Source organism: Chaetodon trifascialis, chromosome 5, assembly GCF_039877785.1.
Source record: "Chaetodon trifascialis isolate fChaTrf1 chromosome 5, fChaTrf1.hap1, whole genome shotgun sequence".
Taxonomy (NCBI): Eukaryota; Metazoa; Chordata; class Actinopteri; order Chaetodontiformes; family Chaetodontidae; genus Chaetodon; species Chaetodon trifascialis.
Genome location: NC_092060.1, coordinates 11,301,832 through 11,314,664, shown reverse-complemented (window position 1 = coordinate 11,314,664; position 12,833 = coordinate 11,301,832). Strand labels below are relative to the sequence as shown.

General features: G+C 43.3%; 1 protein-coding gene across 1 annotated transcript in view; it reads left to right on the top strand.

The window, feature by feature from the left end:
• The first annotated feature begins 575 nt into the window (after positions 1 to 575).
• Positions 576 to 12,833, top strand: part of tenm2a (teneurin transmembrane protein 2a) — a 205,346-nt gene continuing 193,088 nt past the window's right edge. The window contains exon 1 of the mRNA XM_070962078.1: positions 576 to 776. The gene's annotated coding sequence lies outside the window, so the exon portion shown is untranslated. The remainder of the gene's footprint in view (positions 777 to 12,833) is intronic.

Here is a 12,833-nt window from a genome sequence, read left to right as displayed (position 1 = left end):
ATAGTTTTTAAAATAATGATCATATAACTGGCAGATTTCCCGGTAAGGACAGGCACTGTAAAGACTTATCACAGCAGGTAACATTATTCATCACATTCTGACTTCTAACTGTGTCACTCGCTGTCACCGCTGATCCCTGCATGTCATCTTGCAGGGATGCAGCTGCAGCCAACAGTGCACAGTGGATTACTCTCCACACGCGCTGATAATGACCATTGGCTTGGCTTGGACGTGAACGCGCGCTCCGCGAGCCTCGGTCATTCCTCTATACTGTGTGTGGATGGTCGCTCCCTTGGTGCTGCCGCGCGCAGCTTCAACCGATCGGCCGTCGCTCACGTTCAGAGCATGCCCGCCTGCCCGCCGCTTTCCCCGCTCTGAAGAGAATCCACGGAAGACGTGCCGTTTGCGCACAGCTGCCTTCATCCGCTTTTGATCCATCTTTTCCAGTCAGCACTGTTCCCTGTAACGGCCATCAGCGAATGGATTGCACCGTTTGATTCCCCGATTTGGTGAGATGTTGTGCTGGAGGCTTATAGCCTATCCTCTCCATTAGCTCCCCCCCTCCACCACCACCACCACCACACACACCCCCTCCACCTCCCCAGTGCTCTCATCTCACGCTGTACGCAATAGCGGCTTGTCGGGATAGACGGGGCAAAGAAAAGTATGCAATAAACAAGTGTCAAGTAGCTTCGGGTTGTTCGATTGGAGGGAAGGAAAAGTTCAAGTTGAAGGAGGAGGATTATGCAGTGAGTGTCGCACATAGCTGGAAACAGGTACGTGATATTTCTAATATATTCCTATGGAAACGATGCTTACGCGCTCCTGTTGTTTACGCACACAGTTTCTGTGACCACAAACGGCACATGTTTGTGCGCAATCAGTTTTTGTGGCAAGTGGGACGGGGAGGGCAGCGCGGAGCGATGACATTGAGGTGCCTTTTATCGGAAATAACATATGTGGTCCTCATGTGAACCTGCACTTGAGTGGCATTGGTCACACAGGGGTCCTTTCGCGTGCCGGTAGTGTTGCTTGTGTGTCGTTTTGTAGAGCTATCCAGTGAATAGTTCGTGGGCAGGGATGACCTTATGAATCGCTATGGCATGCCAACGCAAACACCCCTGCCGTATCTTTAAAAATCGACGAGTGTCCTGGCTGTGAAGAGCTGCTTTCCTGTAAAAGGTCAAAGTGGAATGTTAGAGCTGTCGTGAAGAGATGCAGCAGCTCAGCGAAATCTTTCGGCGCCTGTCCGACGCGTTTATGGGTATACCGCAGAACAGCATCCTCATCTCACCGCTGTCCGTACATGCGCGATAAAGTGAGTTTGTCCTTCGAGAAAGATGCTCTCACTTCATGGTGACAAAGATGGAGTTACGAGTGGGCTTTAATTGGCTGCTTGACCTGTCATTACCGCTCGTCTCCTCTCCTCTGGACGGCCACAGCTCTGCGTCCCAGCGGTGCGTCAGCCCGGCCGCAGCCGCTGCCGCCTATTCCCGCCTCTCTACATATCATGAGTTAATCTGTTCAAAAGCACCAATTGCCACACTGCACTTTTTATTTTCTGCAGTCATTGTATTCATGAATGTTTCACCCACTTGGGTCCATGCCGCCATATATTGGATTAGAAATAATGCATGGTATAATGCTTTGTGGAGGACTAAATCAAAGGTCCAGGCAGTGGAGATGCGTGTGTTGTGCTGAATTTTGATATCTTTCCTCTGCTGCCATGCTCGCTGTTATTTATTTATTTATTTATTTATTTATTTTCTGGTGTCACAGAGAGGCTGAAAGCCACAGCCCAGCTGGCTCCCCTCCAGCTGCAGTGACCATAACACTGCAGGCCATCCATTCACTCAGGCACAAATATTCATTGGACATGAATCTGACTCTTAAGGATCTAATGCCATATGCGTTAAGTTTATGGTTGCATTAGAAAAACTTTTGGAGTCAGTTGTGTATCAGCTAGGGTGTCAAAGGATAAGGCCCACACACCAGCTGTAAATCCCTGAGTGTGGCAGTTGCCAGCACCTTATGACATGAAAACACACACACACACGCACACGCACACATGCCGTGCAGATCTTGATGATGAGGCGTCCTGCTGAGATTCACACGTCAGTCTAACTGGTTCAGTTTCTCTCAGTGGCCCTTCTTTCTCCTCCTCCACCTTTAGCTCTCTTCAAGCCTGCCTGCGTCTGTGTGATCTCTCACGCTCTTTGATCTCTCTCCCACTCTCCATCCTTCCATCTTGAGCTTTTGACAGGGGCATATAAATCAAAAAGAAAGCAAAGTCCTCAGATTGGTGTGCAATCCTCACAGAGACACATTTAAATTCATGCATATGGAAATAAGTGCAGATTGTGTACTCTAGCTATGTGTGCTGTACTTGTGCGGGCAAGTGCACACACTCAACCACCATCCGCCTTCAGTCTTTAACCTGCCAGGCATGATCATTATGACCAGCGTGTTGTGTGTGTGCATGTGCCACAGTCTTAAGTGCTAATAGGAGCTCACACTGGACAGCAGCAGGCAGTGTCAGCCGCAATCTCCAGACAAGCCCTCAGGGTGTCCCATTTGGCATGGCTACACACATGTAAAGACACACACACACAAACAGACCTGAGAGGTTTAGACTGGACTCAGGAGTCTGAGCACTCAGGGTTCTCTGAGTCCATGTCCTTGTTGGACCTTCACAACTATTCAACAAGATTAACTCTGGGCTGTTACCCTGGAGGTACACTGTAGATTGACTTTTACACAGGCAAAACTTTTCTGTGCACGTCGGATATGCGTTAATTCGAATAAGATGAGCGAGTGAATCTCTGTTGGCTTCTTTTTCCTCACTCTCTCTCTCTTCCTCTATGTGGGTTACGTATTTATACATGCATTTTACTGCAACACCTGTGAGGCCTGGAAAGAGGAGCATCAGTCTTCATTAGACTGAAATGCAGGCCCTGTTGAATAAATGACTATCACTGAGCTTCTGTCTGTGTGTGCATGTGTGCATTTGGGTGTGTGTGTGTGTGTGTGTTTGTGTGCATACATGTGGATGTGTTGAACTCTGCAGCCCACTCTGACCAAGCTGACAGATGACTGCAGTGATTTCCAGGGTTCAGCAGATTAGGGGATTAAAGACTGAAGGCTTCACACAATAACCCAAATGCATGGCGGCAAACGTGCACACACAGACGCACACGCGCTTCAAACAAACAAGCACACACGCTCTCAGAGCTGCGGGGCTGTTCAGAGGTCAGTGATATCCAGCGTGACCCCTCTGCTTGTGCTGTCCTGCGTCGTGCAGATAGGACCGTCCACGTCCACACATGCAAACAGATGGAAAACAGCATTAAAAAACCTCAAGGGTCCAATTTCACTAATGCCATTTTCACAGCACAGGCATGACCCATGTTGGTACTGAGAGTCCCATTGATACATTTTGTCCTTCCCAACCAATTCAGAGCCCACTCAGTGTTAGATAATGAACCAGCATAGTGGGCTGGATGTTTGTGACTAGGCCAATGCAATTTTGTGGCTGATTTAAAGCCAAAAGTCCCTTTCAAAAGCAAAATAGCCACCATTGTGTTCATTGTTTTAAATTCTGTCAATGATAACTACATTGCAGCATGTTAACTGATGTCATAACAAAAAGCTGCTCATATGTCTCTCATCTATAATTACCTGAGAGGCTGTAAAGTGCCCCTGATTAGTAGGCTTTGTGTGATTTCATGTGTTGGCTGCTTTGGTTTTGGAAAGACTATTTGCTGGATGGTCTTAACATTTTTCCTGTACCTGGAAATATTAGTTTGAAACGCTAAGCACTGTTGCTGCAACCGTAGAAATATTGGTACATTTTAAAGAACCTTTAATCCATCAGATTTAGTCTTTGGGGACAGGTTTAGATTTTTATTCTTCCATGAAGATGCTCGCGAGGAGAACGCAAGCAATTCTCCCCAGCAGATCTACACACCTGCTGCTGAAAACCTGCATTGTTTTTTTGTTTTGTGTGTGTGTGTGTGTGTGTGTGTGTGTGTGTGTGTGTGTGTGTGTGTGTGTGTGTGTGTGTGTGTGTGTGTGTGTGTGTGTGTGTTATATTTTTTGTCTGTAAGACATTTTTACAAGCAGGTCTTGAATGGCTCAGGGCTAAATAGAGGTGAGGACATGATTGTTCTTTTATCAGGGAAAATCATTTTTGAAATATAGCAAAGGCTGCTGTTTACAGCGCTTTAGACCTCAGCATCTTATCGTTTGGGACAGAGCAGGATAGGTGGTAATGGAAGCAGAAACAACCTCTTGTCACTACTGATTAACTAAAAACACTGACCTTTACAGAGAGGTGAGGTGGGTAAAAAGGATGGTCTTTGAGGCAGAACATGAAGGGGTGTTTGTATTGTTTACGCTGCTGCTGTAATTGTCAGCACATGCTGGTAAATAGAAAATACTAGCATAGCTCTATTAAAGGCTGTTCTGTCCGTCCTACTACCCTCTCAGCTATTCCACAAGCTCATGGCTTTTTTGAGCCAGAAATACAATTAACTCAGTGTCATAAATCCAGATCCAGAAAAAAACAAACAAACCTGCTGCGGGAATGGTTTCAGTTCGATTACGATGTCCTGGTTAGGCCTCCTGCAGAGAAGCTTTTGGGTGGCATGAGATATAATCGTGTCGGAAAAGGCCCCCCACCCCGCACTTTGTGCCGCTTACCGCCCCCCTCCACATTTTCCTGCTTTGACTGTCTGGTCCTCAATTTGATCCACTCATGCTCCATTGTCCTCTCTGTTTCATTTTCAACATTTCAACTTTCAGGATTAATTGTGCTCCTTGCCACAGCATATGTAGGAATAGCCTGCTGAATTTTTTATTTATTTTTTTTTTGAGAGGCTAAAATTACAAAGACTTGCTGATCAAGGAGCAAATTAATTGCTTTAATTGATTAATTAGTGGGTAGACCTTGGGAAACCACAGTGTAAAAAGCGGTTGATGACATCTCCCATGGCTTTCTGAAGAAATGTGTCAGGGCTTGGGTTTTGATAAAAGTACATCTAAAAAGATGCTTTACATTTTCTTATTCTTAAGTGCTCACAAGGTTGAATCAAATCAGTTTTAGTTTAAATGCACACATGACTACCCACTGTTTCCACAACTGTGAATGAATAACAGCTTGTTCAAGGCCTTTTTTATCATTGCATCAATTGACAGTCCTCCTTAACAATCGTGCTAGCATGACTTGTGTCTTGACTCATCCCATCAAATTAAAACAAACAAGCAGAATCAGAATTCTGCTGTTTCACATCACAATTGTAATGCATTAAGAATTAAAAGTTTTGCTTTTGCTGAACGGTTTGGAAAGCTGGACGTGGCTGCTCCTGCCTGAAATCTTGTGTTTTTGGATGAAAAGCAAAGGAGTGCAGAGATGTTGGTGGGGTTACTTTATGGCAACCTATTGGTTGCACATTATTTAATCAAGGTAAGCACAGGGGATCCTAGTGTGTGCACTGCCACTAAAATAGAGCTGTGGATACCTCTATATGAGAACAATGAGTCTCAAAATTGCTGCCAAGACACATATTAGAAGCGAAATTAGCCGGCAAGACCCTAACTTAATGTGAAAACAATTTTGAATACATAATAGACACCATTTGGAGCCATCATCCAGCAGACATTACTGGTACTTTGTCTTAATGTATTCCTGCGCTGGCTGCAGCTTTCAGATTCATTACATTTGACTATTGTTAACAGTTTGTTGTTCTGATGAAGCTCATTCCTTCCACCTGTTCCTTGCAAGCCTTTTGTGACCCCAATGGCCTATATTTGTTTTTCAAGGGGCTCCGACCAGGGTGCTCAGTGTAGTGCGATGTGTGTGTTTCCGTGTGTGTGGCGTGTGACACCCGGCATTAGCTGTGCTTTAGAGAAAGTGACACTTGTAGAGAGCAGCCTTCATCTTGGATTACCATGCCCATGGATCCTGTGGGTTTTTGTGCTGGAAGAGATGGCAGAGCGGGATGATATTCACTACATCTGTCTGACAGCTGACCGAGTGGTTTTAACTCATCCTCCTCACATGCTCATGGCGCTTTGTTGTGAGCTTCCTGGTTACATTTAAGTTGAGCAAAAGTAAAGTCTCTAAGTCATGTGCCTACTTGCGCATGCATTCGGGAATAATGGTTAGCACCAAGTCACTATATGAAGCTATATATCACTATATATCTGTCAGCAAACTCAGTGGATGATTTCAGTGGATCTATTGATCAATCATCGTAAAATTCACTGGCAAGTATTTTGATAACCGTTTCAATCAGTTTTCAAGCTAAACAGTCACTGGTTTCAGCTCACATTCTTTGTCATAGATGACAGTTAAGTGAATATTTTGTGGGTTTGGACTGATGCTTGGATAAAACCAGCAAGACTTTATTGGATGTGAAAAATAATTGCTTAAAAATATCATTGGTTGCAGCCCTAATGCATTAATGAGTGATGATTGACCAGTCAGGGGCTCATCATCTGTCAGATGAAATGACGTGAATGTTTGAAAACTGGTTAAAGACTGATCCCACTTCAATGTAATTTTGGTCCCACTGACTCAAAAACATCTTCATCCCATTGATCCCATCCAGGAGAAAAGAGTCAAACTGAATTTCTTGTCTGACTTTGCAGAGATAACTTATACAAAATGTAACCCTGATCTGTTGGCCCTGCAGTGCAGGGTTTTCCTTTTTATCTGTTTCCCATCAGTGTGGAAAGGCGAGTAGTCTCCCGGACAAATTACAAATTCTCCTGCTTCTTCTTTCGGTCTCTGTTCTGAGAAATGTAGTGAGAGGTGGACTTGTCCTCTGCTGCCCTTAGGTGTGGCCTGTTGAGTCATGGTCAAAGAGACTGCCTAGTCATTGCTCACCTACAGACAAAGTCAAGCCCTGACCCCTTTGCTCCTTCAGACAGGGAGTGTAGTTTGGGCAATTACTGATGATGCTTGAGGATCCTTTGTGCCTGTGAGCTTGCTTAATACCCTCAGTTGAAGTGCACTTCAAGTAAGGGTTGTTCATGTTCCTTAAAGGTCTGGTGTAAGACTGACTTGTCAAGGGCATATCAGCTAAGGGACTCATCCGTGCACATATACATCCAGGCATACACACACATGCACTCACTCTGGCAATTCCACATCGGAATTACTTCATTTACTCTATTGTAACTCCCCATCTCTTGATTTGTGGGATCATTCAATTCCATGCCTTTCACAGCCAATGGAATAACCACAAAATCTCTGCAGCAGCCAATGAATTCAAGAAATTTAGTGTACCTTCCATTCCCCCCACCCCCAACTCACTCTCTCTTTCTAAGCAGACGTGCCTAGTTACAGTCTAAAATGGCCTTGTGAAGGAGGACGGGAGTTAAGATGGCATCCCACGAGACTTTTCAGAGAAGTAATTTAATAAACTGTGATATTTTCCCACTCCACAAGGGAAAGGGAATAGACTCAGAAAAGTAATGAAACTCGGCTGTTGAATTTTTAATATTACAGAATCAATTTCCTGTACTTGAACGTAACCAAGGAATGCTCTACCTGAGTTGCAGAATGCACAGTGTAGCATTGACATCTGGCTCACTTCCTTTCCCCACTGAAATCAGGTTGGGGAGGTCTAAAGGTTTGATCAAAACATTTGTTCAACAGCATCTCTCGGCTCCCGCCTGCCCTTGAACATTTGAGTAGCAGCTGGAAATATAGGTTGTCCTAACACAGTCACTGCATAGAAAGTGGAAGAACAGCTACCCCACCAGAATGGATGCATGTCCTTGCTCATTAATAATAAAAGTACGAGGACAAAACGCACAATTCACATTCAAGCTGAGTGTGAAGTTACAGATTTATGAGTGCAGAATCACTGTGGTGTAAAATCCTGGTTTCACAGATACTTCAGAGTGTGCTCTCGTGTCTTTCTCCAGCTGTTTCGGCATATTCGGAGCGACTGTTTCTGGCAAGAAACAGTTGGGATGTTTGGATGTAGCCTTATGCCACCTGGAAGGAGGGGTCCAAAGAGATGACACCTCAGTCAGCCTGGGGGTTAGGATCAGGATATTAGCTTATCAGTATACTCATGATAAGGCAAATATATGCAAAATGATATATAATATTAAATCATTGCCCTTCAAAGCAGTGTTTGTGTCGCACCGTTATGCTTTATTTAGGTTTCTTTTATAGCCTGATATCATCATGATATCAATCATATGATGATGACTGCCATGATAATGACAGTTTGATGATCACAGCCTCAAATTAGAAAATCATGACCCATCCTTGACCCATCAGAGGAATTAGGGTTCATATTAGACTATTTCATTACATACAATTCCAAGTGCCTCCTATATCAGATTAGTTTAACCTCTACTGTACCTTTGCCATAGATTAGTTGCCACTGCTGTAATGTATTTCCAAACCTTGTCATCCTGATGTTGTAAAAATTTTGGCATTGAACGTTTAAAACTGCCATTAGCTATTTAATGCTGAGCAGGGCTTTGAAAATATTGTCCAGTATCAATGGTCTCTCTGGTAACAGGGTTCGACTCAAAACATCCATTACATTACAGTTTTGTTCTGATTTCCTCTCAAATCTTGATTCACAGAAATACTAACACTATTTCCTTTTTAATTCTGTCAGTGTTCTGTCATTAATGGGCTTCCATGCATTTGAGCAATCATTCAATTGAACTCTGGTATTTGATAATTAGCACTGCTTCCTTTTTCCTTTCTTGCTTCTGTCAAGGCTGTTGGTTGTTTGTTTACTGCAAATATGCAATGACACTCCTTTTACCCTGACTCCACCGCTTCGTGTGGCAGAGAGAGAGAGAGAGAGAGAGGTCAGGTGATGATTTATGACCGCGATGCTGCATTCCAGCACAGGATGATTAATCTCTACTGGGAACACTTCACGAGTACAAGTTTAACCTACCTCGGCCTTGCACATGCGTGCACGCACACATGCCAGTACGCACACAAAAACACAAACACACACACACCGAAGCACATGCATGCTCTGCATGCCTGACAAGCAGGACATAAACACAGGGGCAGAGTGCATGTAGGTGCTTTTGTATGCAATTCATGTGCAACACTCCCCCCCCCACCCCACCCCACCCCCGCCCGCTCACACACACTAGCACAACCCCACCCGACATACATTCACCCACTCTTTTCGTCTCTGCCTCCCTTCTTCATTCTCTCTTTTTTCTCTCTCCTCGCTGACCTCAGTGGTGCAGTGTCTCACATTCACCCCTCTCCTCTTTTGCCTCATCCATTCATCAAAACAGTCACAGATGCTCACACTCACACACAGAGAAAGAGAGCGAGAGAGGGAGGGGGAGAAGAGTCAGTATGGCTCCAGTGCCAGTGAACATAAGGCTATAGGATTAGTGCTGCTAGGTGCTAAAAGCTTCAATGTCTTAATAAGCACAGAGAAAGGCAGGGACTGACCGTATCAGTGTGATACAGCTGTGCGTCTGGGTGTGTGTGCATGCGTGCGTGTGTGTGCGTGTGTGCATATTCAGGTGCTCTGCACAGGTACAAATTCTCTTTGGCAGTCCTGGGCTTCCATATTGAGAGGATAAGTGTAAATACCACAGACTGCATCTGAAGCTCTATTACTTGAGCACACTTCATCGAATCGTTCCACAGTTGTACTCATTGAAACACAGAGGGTGGTTGAACACATCCTTATTGTAATGAAGTCATTTATTGTAATGGAGAGCATTTACAGACAATTGTAGCTTAGATTCCAAAGCTTTTTTTCATTACCTGTCTCTTTATCGAGCCTGCCATGTGTCTCTATCTCTCCAGTGACCAGTTTCAGCCCGTGGACACAGTGACCTTCTCTCTCCTGAGCATGGGAATCTTTTATAGGAATGGGATTTGTCAGTGATTGCGGCATTTTTAGAAACATGCTGTCACTGTGTAACGTTTTAAGCGAGGCCTCTTGTCCCCTGGCATATGAAGTATGATTTATCAGTACTCAGTTAGCAAACAAAAAAAAAATGAAAGAAAAATGCATGAACCACCACATGATGACATGATTGATAATCTGAAAATAAAACCAGTTATAATACATTAAAAAGATGGAGAGTAGGTTCGGTCTTTTGTGACATACTGTGTATCACTTTGTGAGTCAATCAACTTTATTTAGAGACATGTTTATTATAAGCTTAGCAGTGCTTAAAACACCTCCATCTCTACAATGTTTAATGTTTACGTGGAGCCTTAAGTAGGCTGGGTCTGCTGTCATAAAATCCCTCTCTCTCTCTCTCTCGCCTTTAAAACACCCATCAAGACAAATGCATTTATATTTATTATACTATAAAGTTGTAATCCTTAAACTTTCAATCCTTGTCATTTCTGACTTAGTTTAACAGGATCCCCATCAGCAAACGCCATGACGTCAGCAAGTCTTCCTGAGGTCTGACACAGAAATCCTACATTTTAACAACAATAATTATATACATTATATACATTCAGGCAGCACATTACTTGCAAAGATTCATGATCAAATCATTAATAAGCAAGCAAAATGAGTCATCACCTTCTTGTGAAGTCGATTGTCAGTGCCTATTTGTGTTAAAGTGTTAAAAGTGGCTCTGTTATTTGCTATGGTGATGTGATTTGAAGAGTTACTTTCTGTAATAGTTCTGTAAATAACAATAGATTTGAGAAAATATCCCCAGCCGGCCTGTCTGGTCAGATAGTCTGATGTCTGATGTACATCACTTGTTACTTTGGACAAAAAATGTTTCTTGTCATTCGAGACATTCTGAAAGAAGTTCAGAAGACTGGATTTTAATCTGTTTTCTGCAGGAAGCCATGAGAGATTTCTGTTCATTTGGCCCATGCTTGCTGGTCGTAACAAAAGCGGTTTGATAATAACACAGGAAACTCTCCTTGAGCAGCCACATTGTCAGCAATACAAAGAAGAGCAACTGGTGCATCTGTTTACAGCGCAGTCAAACAAACTAACATTTTAATACAGACAGCACTCAAAAAGAATGGAAACTTCAATCTTTTTCATGTTCAGCATGATGCCAGAGTGACAGTCACAGTTAAAGGAGTTTGTTACCTTACTGAGGAGTTGGAGGTTTGCAGCCTGTCACTTGCAGCTCTTTATCTAATAAGAAGGAGCAGCTCACTTTGGCTGCTCCTTCTTGTTCAATTACTCCCTGCAATATTTGCAACAGATCTGCTGCCAAAAAAGTGGTGAAAATAGCTATTGTCTTGTTTTGTTGCTGTATTTTTGATGAATGATTGCTATCAGCACTAACTACAGCGACAAATACACCTTCTGTTTCGTTTAATAGAAGCTTGTGATGTGATGCAGCACTAGTAGGAATTGTCGGATTTGTATAAGCATTAGCTTAATACGGGTCTGATAAAGCCGTGGGAGGGTGAACAGGCTGATATTATTGGGATAAAATGAAGTATGGCTGGATAATATGTAGACATCATTTACTGTGACTTGTTCCTTGCATCAAATGCGCAAATGAAAACAACAACAATGAAAACAGCTAACAACAACAATGAAAGCAGCTATATAGAGAGGCAATTACAGAAATACATTAGATTATTGATGAAAAATGCTGACCATAAATATTATCAAGAACAAGCTTTGATTTTATACACATCATGATTAGAATGAAAATATAAATATGCCCCTGATGCTCAATCACATGAAGTCATTAATCCACTAAAAACCACACGTAACATTCATGTACAGTAACAGAGCAAACTCCCACTCCATACATCTATCCCTGCAGTAATTAAATGGCCAGCAGCTGCCACCAGATTGCAACTTATTTCATTAACTAATGGTTACACTTATAATTATGCCTACAATACCAGACATTTAACATGCATTTAATCATCTCCACCATAATGCCTGCTATAATGACACAGATAGGACTGAACACATTATGCCTTGACTCCATTCATAATGTTCCCACTGGTGACTCTTGCTTTTGGCCTGGCCAATATGAGGTGACTTTCTAATCAGACCGATGAGATAGTCAATAAATCGACTGGACTGCATAATTGGCCTGGAAGCAGCATACTTCTGTTCTTACATTGCTCATGACATAGAGATAGCAGCGGTAGGTGAATACAAAGAAAAGGAAAGAAGTTCAAAAGGTCATATCTAATATAAGCGTACACTCATATTGTGCTTGTGTGTATGCAGCTCCGTCTCTTTGGGTCTTAATCCTTTGTTTAGCACCAGCTCAATTCACAGCATAGGCAGCGTCCATTATCAAATGTGAAGACTGGGGAGAGCAAAAGACGACTGTATGAGGGAGACAGAATGGGAGAGAGAGTAATGTAATCCTTTGTGAAAGTGCCATCATATCACCCAACCCCACTCAATCTCCTTACCAGCTACAGAATAGATGAATGTCCTGGATGATTCTAATCTCTTCACACACATACACACATTACATACACATGTAGATACACTTGCACAGCACACAGAGAATGACACGTCCACACCATTCATATTTGATGTGTGCAAAGTGATGGTGAATAGTAATAACATCGTGATGTGACGGTGCTTGAATATGCCCTCGGAAACATTTTGTGTGTGCACGCGTCTGAATGTGTCTTTTGGCATGTGCGAATTGGTGCGTGTGGATGCGTGGGAGTTATATTTGTAGCGCCTGGTCAGAACAGCCGTACTTAACTTTAATTCCTCAGCTTTTAATTGCTACCAGGTGTTGGTGTGCTTTAAGATTTCTTTTTGTTTGTGCAAGTGTCGGGGCCTGACGGGCCCCTAGTGTGATGTGACGTCGCGGATAATGAGGGCATGCCACGTCAC